The sequence below is a fragment of the Pleurodeles waltl genome, chromosome 7, assembly GCF_031143425.1.
Source record: "Pleurodeles waltl isolate 20211129_DDA chromosome 7, aPleWal1.hap1.20221129, whole genome shotgun sequence".
In the NCBI taxonomy this organism is placed as follows: Eukaryota; Metazoa; Chordata; class Amphibia; order Caudata; family Salamandridae; genus Pleurodeles; species Pleurodeles waltl.
Window position 1 is genome coordinate 1,425,349,513 of NC_090446.1, and position 17,463 is coordinate 1,425,366,975.

The 17,463-nt window shown below is 42.1% G+C and overlaps 1 long non-coding RNA gene across 1 annotated transcript in view; it reads right to left on the minus strand.

The window, feature by feature from the left end:
* Positions 1 to 17,463, minus strand: part of LOC138247420 (uncharacterized) — a 92,509-nt gene that overhangs the window by 24,210 nt on the left and 50,836 nt on the right. The gene's annotated exons all lie outside the window — the stretch shown is intronic.

Genomic DNA, 17,463 nt, shown 5'->3' on the forward strand with positions numbered 1-17,463 from the left:
AGTGTCTTAACTGTTGAAAGTTCCTGGTGGTGTAACATTCATGTCTCTTCGCTGTCACAATCTGGGGGTTGCATGTCAGAGGTATATCTTGACATTGAACAGTCAGGGGTAACCTGTGGCCTAGTGGTCGAAGTTGAGGGTTTTACTCCAGGTGTATCCATAATAATTTCCCTCCTTTAATTTATTTTCAAGTGCAAATGTTTAAAGCTCATACTGAAAAGTGATCTCACACTTTTTAATTGACAAATTATTTTTCTTTTCAATTTGTCCAGAAATATCTCATTTTAAGTATATGATTCATCAAAACCTAAAAAAAACTCCCCATCTCTATCTCTCTCACACTCTTTCACTCCCTCTCTCTTTCAATCTCTTTTTCACATTCACTCGCCCACTCAGACATTTACGTACCAACTCACAGACCCACACACAGACTCACTCAGACCCTTGTGCAGCCACTCAGAGTTGCACTCAGACCCTCACCCACACACTCACAGACTCACTCAGACTCTCACCCACCCACTCACAGACCCACTGAAACTCTCATGCTCTCACTCACAGGCTCACACAGACACTTATGCACCAACTCTCACAGCCACCCAGATACACCTTGTCACACCTAATCTCACACCGAGAGAGACAGGCCGTGGCCAACTCCCACTGTGAATGACAAAAGGGGTAGTTAGGGGTGTTGGCCACAGTATCTGGCCACAAGCCAGACCCTGTGGCCAACCTCCACTGCATATGGCCAAAGGCCATGCACTGAGCAGGTTTGGGTGGTTATAGGGGTTGGCTGCAGGTCTTGGCTACAGGCCAGACCCTGCCGCCAAAATCCATTGACCATGGCCAAAGGCTGTGTGCATTGTGGGGTTGGGTTGTTTGTTCCTGCGGCTAACCGCCACCACGCACAGCCAAAGGCCATGCACAGTGGTGGTTGGATTAACATATAGTAATGAAAATGAGTTTATGTAAAAAACATGGATGTTATAGTTAGGCAATAGAATTAAAAAAACATAGAAATTCACTTTAAGGTAACAATAATGTTATAGTTAGGTTCATATTTTAAATGTACGAAACCAAATAAATTAATCTCTTATAATTAGAGTTATCTCAAGTAACTATAACTCGTACCATAAGGTAACTATAACTTAATACCTCATCTTGTATTGCTAATTACCCCATAAATTATGGCACTCATGACACCTTTGATAACATCATTGATAATATCTTCAGTAATTTTTTTTATGAAAAAACTGTGCATGGCGAGGGTGCATTGATAATATCAATATAATATTTTCAGTAATTTTTTTGATGAAAAAAACTGCATGGGTACAAGTTATAAAGACCATTGCAATGACTCTCTCTCTCTCTCTCTTTCTCTCTCCGTCATGGGATGGAAGAGAGAGAGAGTGACAGGGCTGCTGGAGGAGCTTGAAGGTGTCCGGGGTCCTAGCCATCTTTCAGCATCCTGCAGTAGCCAGCATTCCTCCCACAAGCAGGGAGCGGCTTTAAATAGCAGCTCTCTGCCTAGGGGAGCAATGTTTTCATCTGTTTCCCTGCACATGTTTGAATGCAGGGAAACAGATGAAACTCTGCTTTCTGACAGCGTGGGCTGTTTGACAGCTCCTGCTGTCAGAAAGCGGACTTTGTTTGCTTTTGCTTGTTGGGAATTGTTAGCTCCCACCAAGCAAATGCAAGCTCCCACCAAGCAAAAGCAAACAGCTGTGTCCCGGGGGTAGGCACCCCAGGACATAGGAGGAGCCAAACCCGGGGAGTGGCAGTCCCAAGGGCCATTAATGGCTCCTTGAGGTGTGAGAAAGGGCCTCTTTTGACAAGGTAGCTCCCTACATTTTTCCTGGACAATTATATGGTTTCAAACTGTAAGTGCCCTGGGTCCTTCTAAACAGGTTGCAGGGTCAGATTTCTTTCTCCAAAAGTGTACTTTGTGTCACACTTCAACCACCCTTGTAATTCCCTAGTAAATGGTACCCCTGATACCTAGGGCATGGGTACTGAAAAGGATCCCCCAGAGCTGCAGCACCAATTTTGCCACTCTGAGAGGCCCCACACCTCATGGAGACTGCCATTGCAAGTGCATGACAAGGTGTATTTAAAAGTTGAAAACTCAACACTAGCATTGAATGCAATATAGGTAAGTCACCCCTCTGGCAGGTCTTCCAGCCCTAAGGAAGGGTACACTATAATGCATCTGCAGGCATATGTGTGCATGAGCAAATATGTCCCTACTGTGTCTTTGCAAAGCTTTAAGACATAGCAAGTGTACAGGGAAGCCACAGGAAATACACGGGTTGGACACTGGTCATTACAAGTTCCCCAGCTACATAATGGCTTCTCTGAATACTGGGTTGTTTGATATCAAACAACTCAGAATAATAAGCCCACACCGATGCCATGGCTGGATATATAATAAAGTGTATCCAGAGAGCACCTTAGATGTGTCCCCCGCAAAACCTAACTGCCCTGGCATGGTAGCCTCCCACCGCCAGACAGAAGCCTGGACTCCTGGGGTAACAGCCTCTGCTCTCAAGAGCTAGAGCACAGAGCTTTTCCTGGCTGTATGTGTTATATCTCCTCCCCCAGGCAGCCATCCTGCACCAGATGCCAGCTTTAAAGGCCTTATCACCTTTGAAATCTAACCCAAACCTCTGCTGTTAGCAGCAGATAGCCACCCAACAGTTCTCCCCCCAATTTGAGCAGGAAAACTGGCAGGAAAACGTAGCCAAAATAGTCGCTCTAAATCCGGGTTTTGCTCCGGCTAACTAGCAGTGCCTCATCTTCATCACGGGATGATTGGGCAGCCTAGCACATGGCATCTGATACTTCTCAGGGAAGTCGTGGTCACTGAGGTATCAACCGGTTCTCTCACACACATCTTGGTCTCAAATATAAATGAAAAGAAAAGCAGTATAAGTTTTAAGATTGGTTTAACAAAACGACTGCATCTTAGATAGCAAAGCGTGAGCTGCAATAACCAGATTGATACAACATGACAATAGTACTATTGTGAACAGGAGAGTGAAGCACAAGAATAATGCTATCATCTTGTTACTATCATGAGTGGAACACCTCCGGTTCTAAATTAAAATTTGAGCACAGCATGGTAAGCTCTAACTCTGCCTTTCAGGGTTCCCCAGGATGACATCGACCCCCATACATGAGCAAAGGCCTGTGGTTCGCATTAGCATCTGCAGCGGAGCGTTCAGCATTCAGCTCACAGTCGTGGTTTCCTGGTTGGAATCTCCCTCTTAGTTTGTGTCGGGACTAGCAAGTGTTTTTATAACAACCCAGCTAACGTCCTGCAGAAATGTTCCTACGTAAGAGCATGTAATGTCTACGAGTGTTGGAGACATAATTTCTACCACGTTCACCGACAAGTGCAAAACTATAGCCTTGACTGAAACACAGAGTGAACAAAAATGTCATGTTTGAGAACACGGTGTTGGGCAGGCCAAACAATATGATAAACGTAACCTAAAATAAGACACTGAAACTGACTACTCTAAGAAAAATAAGTGAAGCTGAATAAAATATATCTAGGTGAGAGAGTGCAGCTGCTCTAGGTGAAGGTGCACAGCGGCACAGCAGCCCAGTGTGTTAAACTTGACATGCGTAGAGATGTACCCAAAATGGCTCCGCGACACCCTCCTCTTGTCGGTTAAAGTAGTTTAAAAGCTGAGATATAAACTAAAAGCAATAGCCATTTATAAAAACTCAACCTAAAATATATAAAAGCTCAAGCAATTTTGACAAGTTAAAAAGACACAGAAGCATGTCATGTGGCAAAGTAAAAACATTTAGGGTGTGACCCCAGACCAAATTAAAAAATTAGATTTTTAAAAATTCCAATCTATAGAGACAAAAGGAGGTCTTCCACTTCGGCAGATGTCAAAACCGGAAAGTCCACGCCAAGAAGGACCAAAGAGCACGTGTGTTCCATAGTCTCAGTACCAGCCAAGGAGGCATCCCGTGAAGTGCCCAGTGAAAAGTCGACAACAACTTCCTCCAGGAAGGGTAACTCATAAGTAGCTTCACGAAGCAAGCGCAGCCTCAGCGCGCACGTCTGGTAAGGAACCCTCAGCGAGAACATCAACAGATCAGCATCAACTGCTGGGGGGCGCGGCCGTGAAAGGCAAACTTCCAGTGCAAGTTCGAAAGAGCACCATTGACACCGAAACATGGGTAACACACAGCGCAAGACCGGTCTGAATGATAAAGACCAGCCGTACTCCATTTGTTCCAGGAGTGCTGCTCCAAAAAGCTGCATCATACGTTCACGACACAGCTGCGCCGATGGAAGCGGCATCAGTACTCCTTGATGTGGTGGGACAGCCATTGAGCATGAACAACAGCAACAGCAAAATGACAGCTAATAAAGCCAAAGTCACTGGAAATCCCCCAAAAATGCTACCAAAAATAGAATGGATAGCTGAAGGTATCAAACCAAATATAGAGGAAAAGGTGTGAATAAAACCAGAACTGACAGACTTAAAAAAGTGTGCAATTCCAGCCGTGCTGGACGCATTAAATATTCGTCCCACGAGCTCACCAAAGTGACCTGGGAAGTTCGTATTTAACAGGGACTGTATTTCGGCTGATGACCTTGCCACTTGAAGTGCGTAGGTCTCACGAGCAGATGTAAGGGCCACATGCTTCTGAAATAACAAAGCCTTGAGTCTACTCAGCTTGTCAAAATTAACGTTTGAAGTAGCAATGGAAGGCCAAATATCTGTTACCTCCTTAATGTTAGTAGGCGGGAACAGTGCATTCCCGCAGCAAGTAACGACTTTAGAGACCAAAACAACTAAACTATTCTGGCCCGCAGCCCACAACAGTCTTCACTAGTGAGAAGGACGTAGCTGCTGTTAGAAAGCACCTGAAAAACTGGTCTAATCAAGGGGACTGGAACTCCCTTAAGATAACAAGCCAAATTTGCACCCAAGGCATTACACCCCCCATGCAAAGACAGCTGTTTACAAACCATTGAACCATTGAATGGCTGACCGAGGTCTCGCAAGCACTGCAGCTGAAAAAGACCTTTTTCATGCCATTGAAGTATTTGTATGAAAAGGGCCGCTCCCACACCTCATGGATGTAACTATCTCCCAGCTTCTCATATCTGCCTACCTGAATGTGCTTTTAACACAAGGTGAACTGTAATGTAGAAATAGGCAGATGTATAACCCCATGAATCAACCACTCATCTGAAGGAATTTCGGCCATGGTAAAAGGCAATTTCTCAATCTTTTCAATATTAATCATGACATATGTCGCTTTTTTCTTAGCCATTATTTGTTGCTGACGCGTCAGATTAAAGGAAGAAAATATCTCCCTCGCACTGACGTGCTGCCATGGGACGTGACCCGCCTTCAATGTTTGAAGAGTCCAACCCAACTGCAAAATGGACCTGGTCTGACTCTGTCCATGATATAAATAGGACATATCAGATTGTATGATGTCTATCGCAGAAGAGACAATGTTGTTAATTGTATATATCCGGCCTGACAAGGTATTAATCCCATAATCAGCCACAGCTAATGCCTTCTTCAGATTGTCCTGATCTACTTGCCTTAACCGGGCAGAAGCATCCTGTTTGGTTAGCTTCCAAATTTCATTATATGTTGCGTATAAAAATCACTTTTTACATGGTGTTCTAGGGCCTTGTAAAAAAATCTTTCAAATCGGTGATGTTAGGCAGGAGAGTGAGGTGTTCCCTAACCGTTTTGAGTGAGGATGTCCATAGCCAATTCAGGCATAATTTTTCTACACTGTATGTAGTAATAATATCCACATGATCTGGTGATATATAGCAAGGGTCTGGCCTATGCGTCTTAAAACCCCCTGATGAGTTCATAAAATGATGGTGACACCCATTGGTATCTATTGGCCACAATAACCACCCGCCCGGATGCGTCAACGAAGCAATAAAAGTACCATTTTGGACCCACTCATTGAGCTCATCTTCAGACACATTCGTGTACTTTTGCCATTTAGTGAATTTTGCAGGGGATGGAATGCTGAGCATGTTTAATTCCCTGATTGTAGCTAAACCCAAACAACTAGTCTGTTGTACAGATTTAATTTAAGAAGATAATTTGAACAGGAATGAGAAATGCTCTAAACAATGTTTCCTCACCACTAATTTGCCAATTTTTTGTCCCCCAGACACTTTTTAAATCGATTGATTTTGCCCAATAATCATATCCTTCTATTGACAACTGGGAAACAAATGAATCCGAATATATAAATGTCATATCAGTCAACAACATGTGCATAACTGTGGTCAGGGGCACTTTAAAATTTTACGATTCACCCTTTTTTTAATTTGGCCCTGAAAAATACATACATTTGTCTGAATATGTTTCAGAGCTCCCATGTGGTTGTGTGGGCAATGTTCCCATTGCGTGTAATTCAATATGTTCTTCGGGCTGCTTGCTCTATGTATGAAGTAGTGCCCATAATAATTATAGCAAAACATGTCACCATAATTGTCTCTAAACTGGTAAACTCTTTAAGTGCACCTGTGCAGAGTGATTCCAAGTTGTTCCCTCCTCTGTTGTGCACCAGCTCTAAGACTTTCAGCCACTGCTCCTGTTTGAGTCGGGAACTGCCTGAACTCCTCAGCGTACTCACAGGACATCTCAATGACCTCAACCTAAAAATAAAAAGTGACACTTGTCAGAGGATCGTCTGATTTAATATGCATTTTTAAAAAGATTTTCCCATTCATTCCTATGGTGCTTAATTGCGCACAAAAAGCATACATTTTTTGGGAACTTCTAAAAATCATAACAAAAGAAGTACTTACTATTCAAAGTGGCCTGAGGTGGCATTTGTGAAGGAGATACAATCAAGAAGTGTGATTACATTTTGTGAGAATCTGTTTCAAAAGGAGAGATGCCCAGCAGTAATGTTGACAGACTGTGGTCCTAAATTTGTGTCCAAGGAGTTTGAAACATTGTTCAAGATGTGGGGAATCAAACATTGCAAAACCCCAGTATACCATCCCAGAGAGAATGGTCAAATAAAGAAATGTGACTGAGAATTTGGGGAAAGTATGTAGCAAGCTGCTGTAGGAAATATATGTTATGTGCAGAGGCATAGAAAAGGGATAAAGAAAAAAATCAAACAAATTGTGCTAGGAATGTTTATGAAAGTACCTCTTGACAATAGAGCAAGAAAAGGTTGCTCCAAGTTTCCTTTTCCCAAGGAAGTGTTGAAGGTGAAAGGGATCAATGTCATGTTGTCAGATGTGAAATGGTGGAATGCGAGGAAAATATAGATTTGCAATGAAAGAGAACAACAAGCATGGTTTAAAGTGAAGGTTGAAGTGTAAGTAATGGTGAGGTCTCAAGAGAAAAAAAAAACAATCAAAAGCTACTATCAGAATGAAAGCTAAGCCCCAATTGCTAGATTACATTTGTGACTGAACTATATTATGTGGCTACTAGTCTATTCAGAGGATTGTTATTATGGAAAGAGGAGGCGTTATACTGTATACCATGGCTTGTGAATGTAAGTTATATAGTGGTGCAAGATTTTATGCAATGTGTTTTACCTTGGTTCAGTGATATTGTTCCTAGGCAACCTGGATGATTCCACTTTTGGAATCTGAAATGAAGATTCCTAAAAGCTGAGCAGGCAGACAGTTGCCTGAGGATCAGGAGCTGATCAGGGGTCATTGTATGTAGCTCCAATAAATTCATATAAAGCATGGATTCCCAAAACCCTCCACCTTTTTTCCTATGCGGTCTATCGGTATTAATTAAATGAAAATACTTGGGGAGGGCAGCTAGTATGCCTGGCACTGATTCATCGGTAAGCCAGGATTCTGTCATGAATAATATGTCTGGAGAGTCTGAGATCAGTAAGTCAAATATCTCTAATTGAAACTTAACCAGTGAGACAGTATTAAGGTAGATGATTCTGAGAGAGTTTAAGTTCTTATTATTCAGCACAAATCAATTTGAGTAATAGGCATCAAAGAAGGCTGAGAACCAGCAAGGATATTGTTAGTAGGAGTCAGTGGAATCACCTCTGAATTCTGATTAATTATGCCAAATTTATCTAGCTTAAATAGCAAAGGAGTGTCTAGTTGATAGCTTCCAGAGGAATGATTTCTTAGGTACCCAGGCATATAAATCAGTTTACGGATATAGTGGCTGGTCCCAGAAAGTCTCGGACTTTGCAGATGGTGCTCCTTCTGTGTGCTAGTGGCACCCCGCTGTGCGCGTCTGTAGTCAAAACTCTAACTTAGGCTAATGGTCTAACTTTATTACTTTTCAGTAGTCACAAAGGTAAGTTATTATTACTAGTAACTTTATAACCATTAATTTTAAGATTACTAGTTAAACCTTCGGTCTAATTTTACCTTTGTGAATCTGGTCCAAAGTGTTTTTGTGACCAGGAAACTGAAAGAAATAAGAAATGTATTAAATATCCATTGACATCTTTTCTGTGAAATACGAGCTTTGAAAACACTGTCAAACCTTTGATATCCAAATAGAAAGTGGGATATCCCACTTCATTCGGTCGCCACTTTAACTGGCAATCTCACTTTGATTTCACCACTCACAGCATTGAGCATGGTGCAGTGGGTAAGCCTTCTTAAATAATTGGTCTCTTCCATTGGGTGTGATGGCATTTTGCTTGTCACACAGTGTGTAAATCCACCTAATAATAGTCTGCTTCAGTGCCAGAGCTTGTCTTTCCTTTTATTTATGCTTAATGGGATGCTTTGTAGACTCTGGCATGCAAGTAGCCACAAGGCAAACACCAGCCTGGAGCAATCATATGCCCCACGCAATTGGTAAACTAAGTAATTGGTACATATGAGGAGACTGGCTACACACCCTGGAAGAGTCAGTGTCCTCAACCGTTGTGCTGATATGTCATGTGCCATCTCACGCTCATGATCCATGACCATTCCATGAACCTTGAAATATTACAGAGTGGAATTGCATGCAACATGACAGGAAATGGAAAATGTCCTTATACACATCACTTAATACGAAAAAGAAATTCTAGGAAGGGGTGAAGGCACAAATCAATTCCATAAACAGTCATTCCATTTTGCTGGTGCTCTGCATTCACATCTTGGTCTCTGTGGTCTAGTAATGTGATCACCGGTGGGTGTCTTTGAAGTTGTCTCAACACGCTGCTGTTTACCATCCTGCTGCCTCAAACTCTATGTGCAGTACTGTACAGTAATGGATAGTGTGAGGAATTCCATTGCCTTCTCTGCACTCGTCACCTTCTCTGCACTCATCTTTTTTTTCGTTCTGGCCTTTTTTCTTATATACAACTACTTTTCATACATTCCACTTTTCTCTTTCACCCAATTCTATCCTTGGCCTGTTACTTGAACCTATTGTTTTGAATGGTCTGTATTTGTTAAGACGTTTTCTATGTGATACTTGTTATTTCACCCTGACCACATGTTTTTTTTTTCAAATTGTCTTTTATTCTCCAACTGTTTTTTGTATGCGTTTGTTTCTTCACTTTTCTTTTTTTAAACATTTTGTCCACCATAGGGTTAGATTGCTGTGTGTTTTTCATCAATTCAAAAGTTGAAATGTAGTGAAGCCACTAGTATCATTCATTATACTCTGATGTGGCCTTAATACACTATGGACAACTTTGCATACATTTATGTTAAATGTAGTGGCCATTTAGGTGGTTGCTTTTGTTCATACTTTCTGCCATGCCATTGTTTTGCAGTAATAAAGTGTCTATATTGTATGTCATATTTCATATATTCCTTCATTTGACAAATTATAAATTATACTACATTATGTGTGACATTCCCCTGTGGTGCTGGTAAGAAAGTTGGGTATTAATTAAGGGGGTTAACAAATACCTCCTTCTTTTTGTCAGAAAAGTTCAGAGCAGGAAAAATGGAACCTCATGTCCAGAGAAGGTCCCTCATAGGTGGAATACTTTTCAGCAGGTTTGTCAATCGAAGATTTCTATCTGGAGCTCAGATTATTACAGCACATTGAGGGTACATGCTGTAGCCATGCTGTAGCCAAAATGGACAGATACCTTCCTCAGAAGGTCCAGCAGAATTTGATTTGCTGCTGCAAAAAAAGCTCTGAGCAGGAACAACCTGACTCTTTCACCCAGCAGCAACACACTTTGTTAGATTGGCAAGGCAGGTTGTTTCTGGCCCTCTAGAAGCCTGTGGAGCCAAAATGTTTTCAAGTGCCAGGTTTCAAGTTATTTTGAGAGGTGTACATGTTGCTACAAGCCAAGGGCCAAGGTCCTTGATGACAGCACTTGGGGGTCAAGACACAGTCCAGCAGTGGTGAGCACCAGGCTCTAGGGCAGGTCCAGTAGGAATTGGTCAGCTAGGTATTTGCATGAAAAGGTCTCTTGCAGCTTATTGTGTCCCTATAGATTGAATACAAGATCAGCCTTATGTCGTTTGGAATCTTCTACTTTGTCACAGGTACAAATAGAGAATAGGTCCAGCCTTCTGGGCTATTCTCAGGTCACAGGTGGGCATTCAGTCCTTTTCTATCCTTCTACAGTTAGAGAATTCTTTTGAGAAGGTTACTGTTGGTGGCAAATCAATTTCTAGTGCCAGTGGGGAAGATTTCTGGCTCCTCCCTAACCAATGGGGTAAAGGTTCCCGGGGTAAACTTACCAACCTTTGTAGTATTTGCTGAGTGCCCTATTGCAAATAATCTTTCTGTATCTAAATTCAAGGTGGCAGACCTTTTCTTCCTCTGTGCAAAGCTCCTGTGAACACCGTAGGCTTGTGGCCAGAAAAATGAGCAACCCCTTCTCTATGGTCACTTTCAACCTGTTATGGAGGTATCTCCTCTCTCACTGGGATTGGTGCCTGCCTGCCTGGGGAAACAAAGGAAGGGCCTGCCCAAATATCAGCTAACATTTGCCTGTGACACAGTAAGCCTCTTTAAAGTTAATCAAGTTCCTGGGCATGGCCCACTTGCCATCCTTTCAAGGCAGCAGCATAATCTCCTCAAACTGAAGACCTTTGTCCTGCTCTGAGGAATGTCTTAATGCCTCATCAATGGGGCTGGTCAGCTTCCAGATGACCTGTGAAGCTCAGGCAATTGGACGCCCAAGGCTTTAGGCAAGGAAAGTGTACATTTCTTCAGGTGTCTTCAAAGAATTAATTTTGTAGCTGTTTCTTTGGCAGAGATAACATTATGGAATATAATATTGCATTCTAATGCTTTGTCCTTCCCTACTTTTTTAGTCTCTTCAGGTGCCCTCTGTTAGAAATGGGGTCTTTCGTTGGCAGTCAGGTTACCCCCTGTCCAAGCAAGGACCCTCACTCTAGTCAGGGTAAAAGAGAATCACCCTCAACTAACCCCTGCTTACCCTCTTGGTAGCTTGGCACGAGCAATAGGCTTAACTTCAGAGTGCTAGGTGTAAAGTATTTGTACCAACATACACAGTAACTTAATGAAAGCACTACAAAATGACCCAACACAGGTTTAGGAAAATAGAAAACATTTATCTAAACAAAATAAGACCACAACAACAAAAACTCACAATACACAAGTCAAGTTATCACTAAAAATACAAAAAGAGTCTTCATGTAATTTTAAACACAATGCTAGCGCTGTTAGCATGAAAATGTACCTTGGGTGCATCAAAAATAACCCTACACGGGTGAGTGTGCGTCAAAAAGGGCTTGCGATGCATTGATTTCACTCACGAGCGAGACGTTGCGTTGTTTCTCCTTTAGTCGGGTCGGCGTGCATAATTTCTTCTCTCCGCAGGAGAGCAATGCATCAATCTGGTAAGCACTCTCGGGTCGGGTCAGGCAAGCCTTGCGTTGTTTTTACACGCCCAGCGGTGTTTGCATCAGAAATCCAGATGGTTGGTGATCCGAAAACCACGCAGCGTGGGTTGCGATCTCACCAGCCTCCGTCAGTGATGCTGTGCGTTGTTTATTTAGCCCCGGGTGTCGATCTTCGGGTCACATTGCAGGCGAGCGTTGATTTTCAGCCGTGAGGTCGGCAGCGCATTTATTTTTTCAGATGCAGATCGGAGTCGCATCAATTTTTTCCCTGCACGCCAGCTTCTCCTTTCAGGGTCCCAGGAACTGGATGGGCACCATTTGGCAGGGTATGAGTCTCCTGGCTGTCCCTGAGACTTCAAATAACAGGAGGCAAGCTCTAAATCAAGCCCTTGGAGATCTTCACAAGAAGGAAAGCAACACAAAGTTCAGTCTTTGTCCTCTAGCACAGGCTGAAGCAGCACCTGCAGGATAGCTCCACAAAGCACAGTCACAGATAGGGCAGCTCTTCTTCCTCAGCTCTTCAGCTCTTCTCCAGGCAGAGGTTCCTCTTGGTTTCCAGACATGTTCTAAAGTCTGTGGTTTTGGGTGCCCTTCTTATACCCATTTTGCCCTTTGAAGTAGGCTTACTTCAAAGAAAAGTCTCTCTTGATTTTGAAATCCTGCCTTGCCCAGGCCAGGCCCTAGACACACACCAGGGGGTTGGAGACTCCTTGTGTGAGGGCAGGCACAGCCCTTTCAGGTGTGAGTGACCACTCCTCCCTCCTAGCACAGATGGCTCATCAGGAAAGGCAGACTACACCCCAGATCCCTTTGTGTCACTGTCTAGAGAGAGGTGCAACCAGCCCAACTGTCAAACTGACCCAGACAGGGAATCCATAAACAGGCAGAGTCACAGAAATGGTATAAGCAAGAACATTCTCACTTTCTAAAAGTGGTATTTTCAAACACACAATCTTAAAATCAACTTTACTAAAAGATGTATTTTTAAATTGTGAACTCAAAGACCCCAAACTCCACATGTCTATCCGCTGCCAAATAGAATCTACACTATAATCATATATAAAGGTAGTCCCCACGTTAACCTATAGAGGGACAGGCGTTGCAACAGTGAAAAATGAATATAGCAGTATTTCACTGTCAGGACATATAAAACACATTACTAAATGTCCTACCTTAACCTTATGGGTGTTTTACATGTAAGAAAAGGGAAGGTTTAGGACTGGCAAGTAGATACACTTGCCAAGTCGAATTTACAGTTAAAACTGCACACACAGACACTGCAGTGGCAGGTCTGAGCCATGATTACAGAGCTACTTATGTGGGTGGCACAACCAGTGCTGAAGGCCCACTAGTAGCATTTGATTTCCAGGCCCTGGGCACCTCTAGTGCACTGTACTAGGGACTTACTAGTAAATGAAATATGCAAATCATGGATGAACCAATTACATACACATTTTGTATAGGAGCACCTGCACTTTAGCACTGGTTAGAAGTGACAGAGTGCCTAGAGTAACAGAAACAGCAAAAACAGAGTCCAACACACATCAATAACCTGGGAAAGAGAGGCAAAAAGTTAAGGGAGACTACACTAAGGATGAAATTGTTTGGACACCTTTGTGACCATTTTTTTGTGAGCATGTGTAAGCATGCTTCATGGGCTAGCCATGGGGATTCTTCCATCACTTATTACAATTCAGTTATTTTGATACTATTTACATGAGCTCAGTACTCCAGTTGTTAATAATTGTTAATAATTAAGTGGAGTTTTGTTTTTTCCTCACTTCTGGTGTGAGGTTTATGCTCTCTTCTAGCAGTAAAACAGGAAGTCTCACCAAAAGGTTCACGATCCATCACTGGCAACTTCACTTCTGGTTGGGAATGCACAGCTGATTAGAAGCGTGGGGAGACGGATTCCCCTCCTTCGTGTTGAGCTGTCCTTGGAGAAAACTGATGTGATGTGACGCCCTGTGTTGTGTAGTTTTGTTGGTTCTCACAGACTACTTTCACAGTGGCAGCAAGGTGTTGGCCACTAGGTTTGCTGTTCTCATGTTTTCCCTTGCTCCCTAATCGATCCTCCAATTTCACTTTCGGTCAGGGACACACAGCTGGCTAGATGCGTAGGGTGAAAGATTCCCCTCCTTTGTTTTGATTTGTTTCTTGTGGTATGAATTAATGAGGTGTTTATATTGTTTTTTTGATCTCCTCAGAGAGTTTCTTCTACCAAGGTTGTTTTCATTTCCTGGAAATTTGGGTTTTTATTAGTTTTTTCTGTTTTTCTATAGGTTAGTGCCACTCTCTGTTTTCAGAGGTGGTGGTTACACAGTATTTTAAGTGGATTCACATCATCTGTCTTCCAATGCCCCATTCTGTTCCAAGAGGTGGTGACTATGCGGTGCATGGAGATGATGTCATCACTTCCTTCATATGCACATTCACCTTTTCTATCACGCTTTCTCAGCTCTTTTGTAGATAATTTAAACATGATGATCATTTTTTGTCTTCTTTTCTCCTTCGTCTTTCTATATACTCTTTCTTTTCTATTTTGGGTTTGATTCTTGCTAATGAGCAAGCATGTCTTTTATTCCCTACCCTAAAGGGCTCTACCTTTACTTTGGTCTGATGATGACCCCGGAGGAATAATCCTAATTTCGGGCTTAAACAGCAACTTCATTTTTAGCCCACCCTCAACCTTTATTGTTGGACACAGGACTTTCATATTCTATGATATTAGGTTGAATTCCCTGAATCTAGTAATCCGAGGGAGATTGGGTACGTTGTATATTTTTTATATATATTATTTGTGTTATGGTTCACTGTTCTTCAATGGTTCACTGCGCTGTCACTTGGAGCACCTTTCTTTCCTTTTCTGTTTTCTTTTTTTGAGAAATACAATATTTTGAGAGTTGAATGTTATTATGATTTCTTGAAAGGTGATAATTGACCCAAATATTAGGTCAATATATTTTCCATGTCTTGCAATTATAGTTTTGTTTAATATTCCCTTTCCCTTCAAAACATTTTGTATGAATGTTGTCCTGGGTGCAAGGGGGAATATGTCCAGCCATATGGGTTCTTCTCATAGGACTCAACAGAAAGCACAGTCATTCTTGTGTCTTCCAGAGGTCTAGTAGTGTTCTGAAGAAGCTACCCAGGATGCCCCAGGATGCCCCATTTATGCCTGGTACTATTGTGTGAATGGGGAGGCACTCCTGACCCCTACCTAATCAATGGGGAAAAGTGTTCCCTGGGGCAACTCTACCAACTTTTGCAGTAGTTCCTGTTTGCCTGGCAGCAATCAGTCCCATGCTGTACTATCCAAAACCAACATGGCTTACCCTTTCTTCCTCTGTGCAGAGTTCCCTGTGCCCACACAGAGGTGCAGCTATGGAAATGTACAAAAACTCCCTCAGGTCACTGTAAACCAGGTCTGTGGCAGCTTCCCTCCCACTGGGGGTTGAGCCAGCCTGATTAGGAAGATAAAAGGTATACATTAAATGTACACATGTCCTCCTTTCAAATATACCCTGCCTTAGAGCTAGTAAAGCCTACTTCAGCGGTGACTAATAGTCAACTTTGTTCCTCTACATGTTCATGGAACTACTTGGGGACTTGCAATATTCTTACATTGTACGGCGGGAGTACTTTACTTCTATAGTATCAATATCGCTGTGAATAGAGTGAGGTTGTTTTCCTCGTGAGAAAGCACATCAGATATTGGGATTGATCACAGCAACCTAATTTAAAACATTTCCTTATCACTTCTCAAAACGGTCTTCATTCTTGACAATAGCATATACTATATTGCTTTTCTAGTTGAAAAGTGATGCTGTGCCATTTACTTCCCACTTACTCTTCCTTTTTAGGGTCGAGCGCAAAGCGCTCTGTCCCTGGTGTAATCTCTCTGTGGGCTTTTAACCACACCCATGTCAAGCCCATCAGTCTGGTTGGTTTGTGGGATTGCCTTTTAAAATTAGCTTGATTTAATTAGTGAAAGACATGCATTCGTCCTGGCTTTTCCGGTGTTTAGCCCACCTCAAGCGTACCGGCCAACTACTGAAAACATACGAGGCTTCATGTTTTCCATATGGTTTCTACATTATTTTTTCTCTTTATTTTGAGGGCAGTGCAATCTCGCTGGGCAGTAGTAGAGTGCTTTGCATGACATAGACCCTTTTACATGGATATTTGCACTTTTGCCGGTTACATGGTTAATTACAATTTTGCGGTTACATGGATAATTGCACTTTTGCTGATATGTTTCACTGTGAGCGAACTTCTGTTTCCTTTTGTGTGTTTGCTTTGCACTCGTTTCAGCCGTCGGCTTGCTTATGTGTAACTGTTTTATTTTTCAGTTTATGTGGCAAGAAAAGTCCGGTTGGGAGTTTACAATGCTAATAGCTTTATCTCGAGTAAATGCAAGACCCATTGCATTGCAGATGCTTGTTTATTATGTAACTTCTCCAATGTTGTAGACTTTCCACCAACTCCATCCATTCATTAATTCCTTCTTTCACAGCCCTTCTCTCTTTTTATTTCAGATCCCTCATTTTCTTTCTATTTGTTTTGTTTAAGATTCTGAATCAAGGGAAAGTTCGAAGTAGAAGGAATAATTTATTAAGATTACTGTCATTCGGCTTATGCCTGCTGTTATTCCCTTTTTAGTAAACACACCTTGTTTGGTACAAATCGCACACTGTCTACCTGCTGATGATCATTGTGGATGGGTTAAGAAATTTGTAACTCATTTGGAACCTGAGAAGAGTCCAGAACTCATACATGGTAGCTGTTCTGCCTATATGTCTCTATGTATTTGTCTGTGCCTCTCCATTGCTTTGTGTGATACCATGTACAATTTTGCACAAGTTTGTTTATGTGTGTGTGGATTCGTGTTAGTGTAAGTGTTCCTGTCTATGTTAAAGTGTGTGCTTAACCGTTCATGTATTTGTTGGGGTTCGGTTATATGTATTGGCATGGTTCTTTTAATGTATCTGTCTCAATGCAGGTCAGCTATGTTCTTGTGTCTGTTGTTGTGCTTCCTGGTGTTTGTCTGTATTAACTGAGAAAATATGAGTACTTTTTTATTAATGGGTGTCAGTGTGCTTCTGTTCTCTGTTTTGTGTTAACTAGTTGCATGCTGATGACTTCTGCAGTGACTTGTGGTTTAAGGTTTTGAATGCAGCCAGACCCACTCAGGAGTTTACCTTACTGATGCCTCTACATGTAGTCCCGTAAAATTAGTATGTAGCACTCTGTATTTACAGTGCCTAGAAACTGCAAAACCTTCATTTGTAAGTGTTGCATGAAAAACACGATATATCTCATATTTTGAAAAAATCCACTATGCAATGCAAGCTATTTACAACACACACCTATCTGCTCCAGCATAATATATGTTCCCAAAATATCAAGAAAACATCACCTAATTTACATAACAGAATATTATGCTTGAAATGCTAATTCTCACATTCTCCAGTTTAAAGTCCATCACCTTGCAAAGTGACTGTGCCAATGCCCTCACACAATGCCCTTTCTCTCAAACACTGGCCTTGTCCTTACACTCTGACATTGCTTTAGTCCTCAATTCTACCTGACTCACTTGCACCCTTTGCAACCTATAGAACTCCTTTAAACCCACATCTATACACTCACTCACAAATTCATCCACCTAT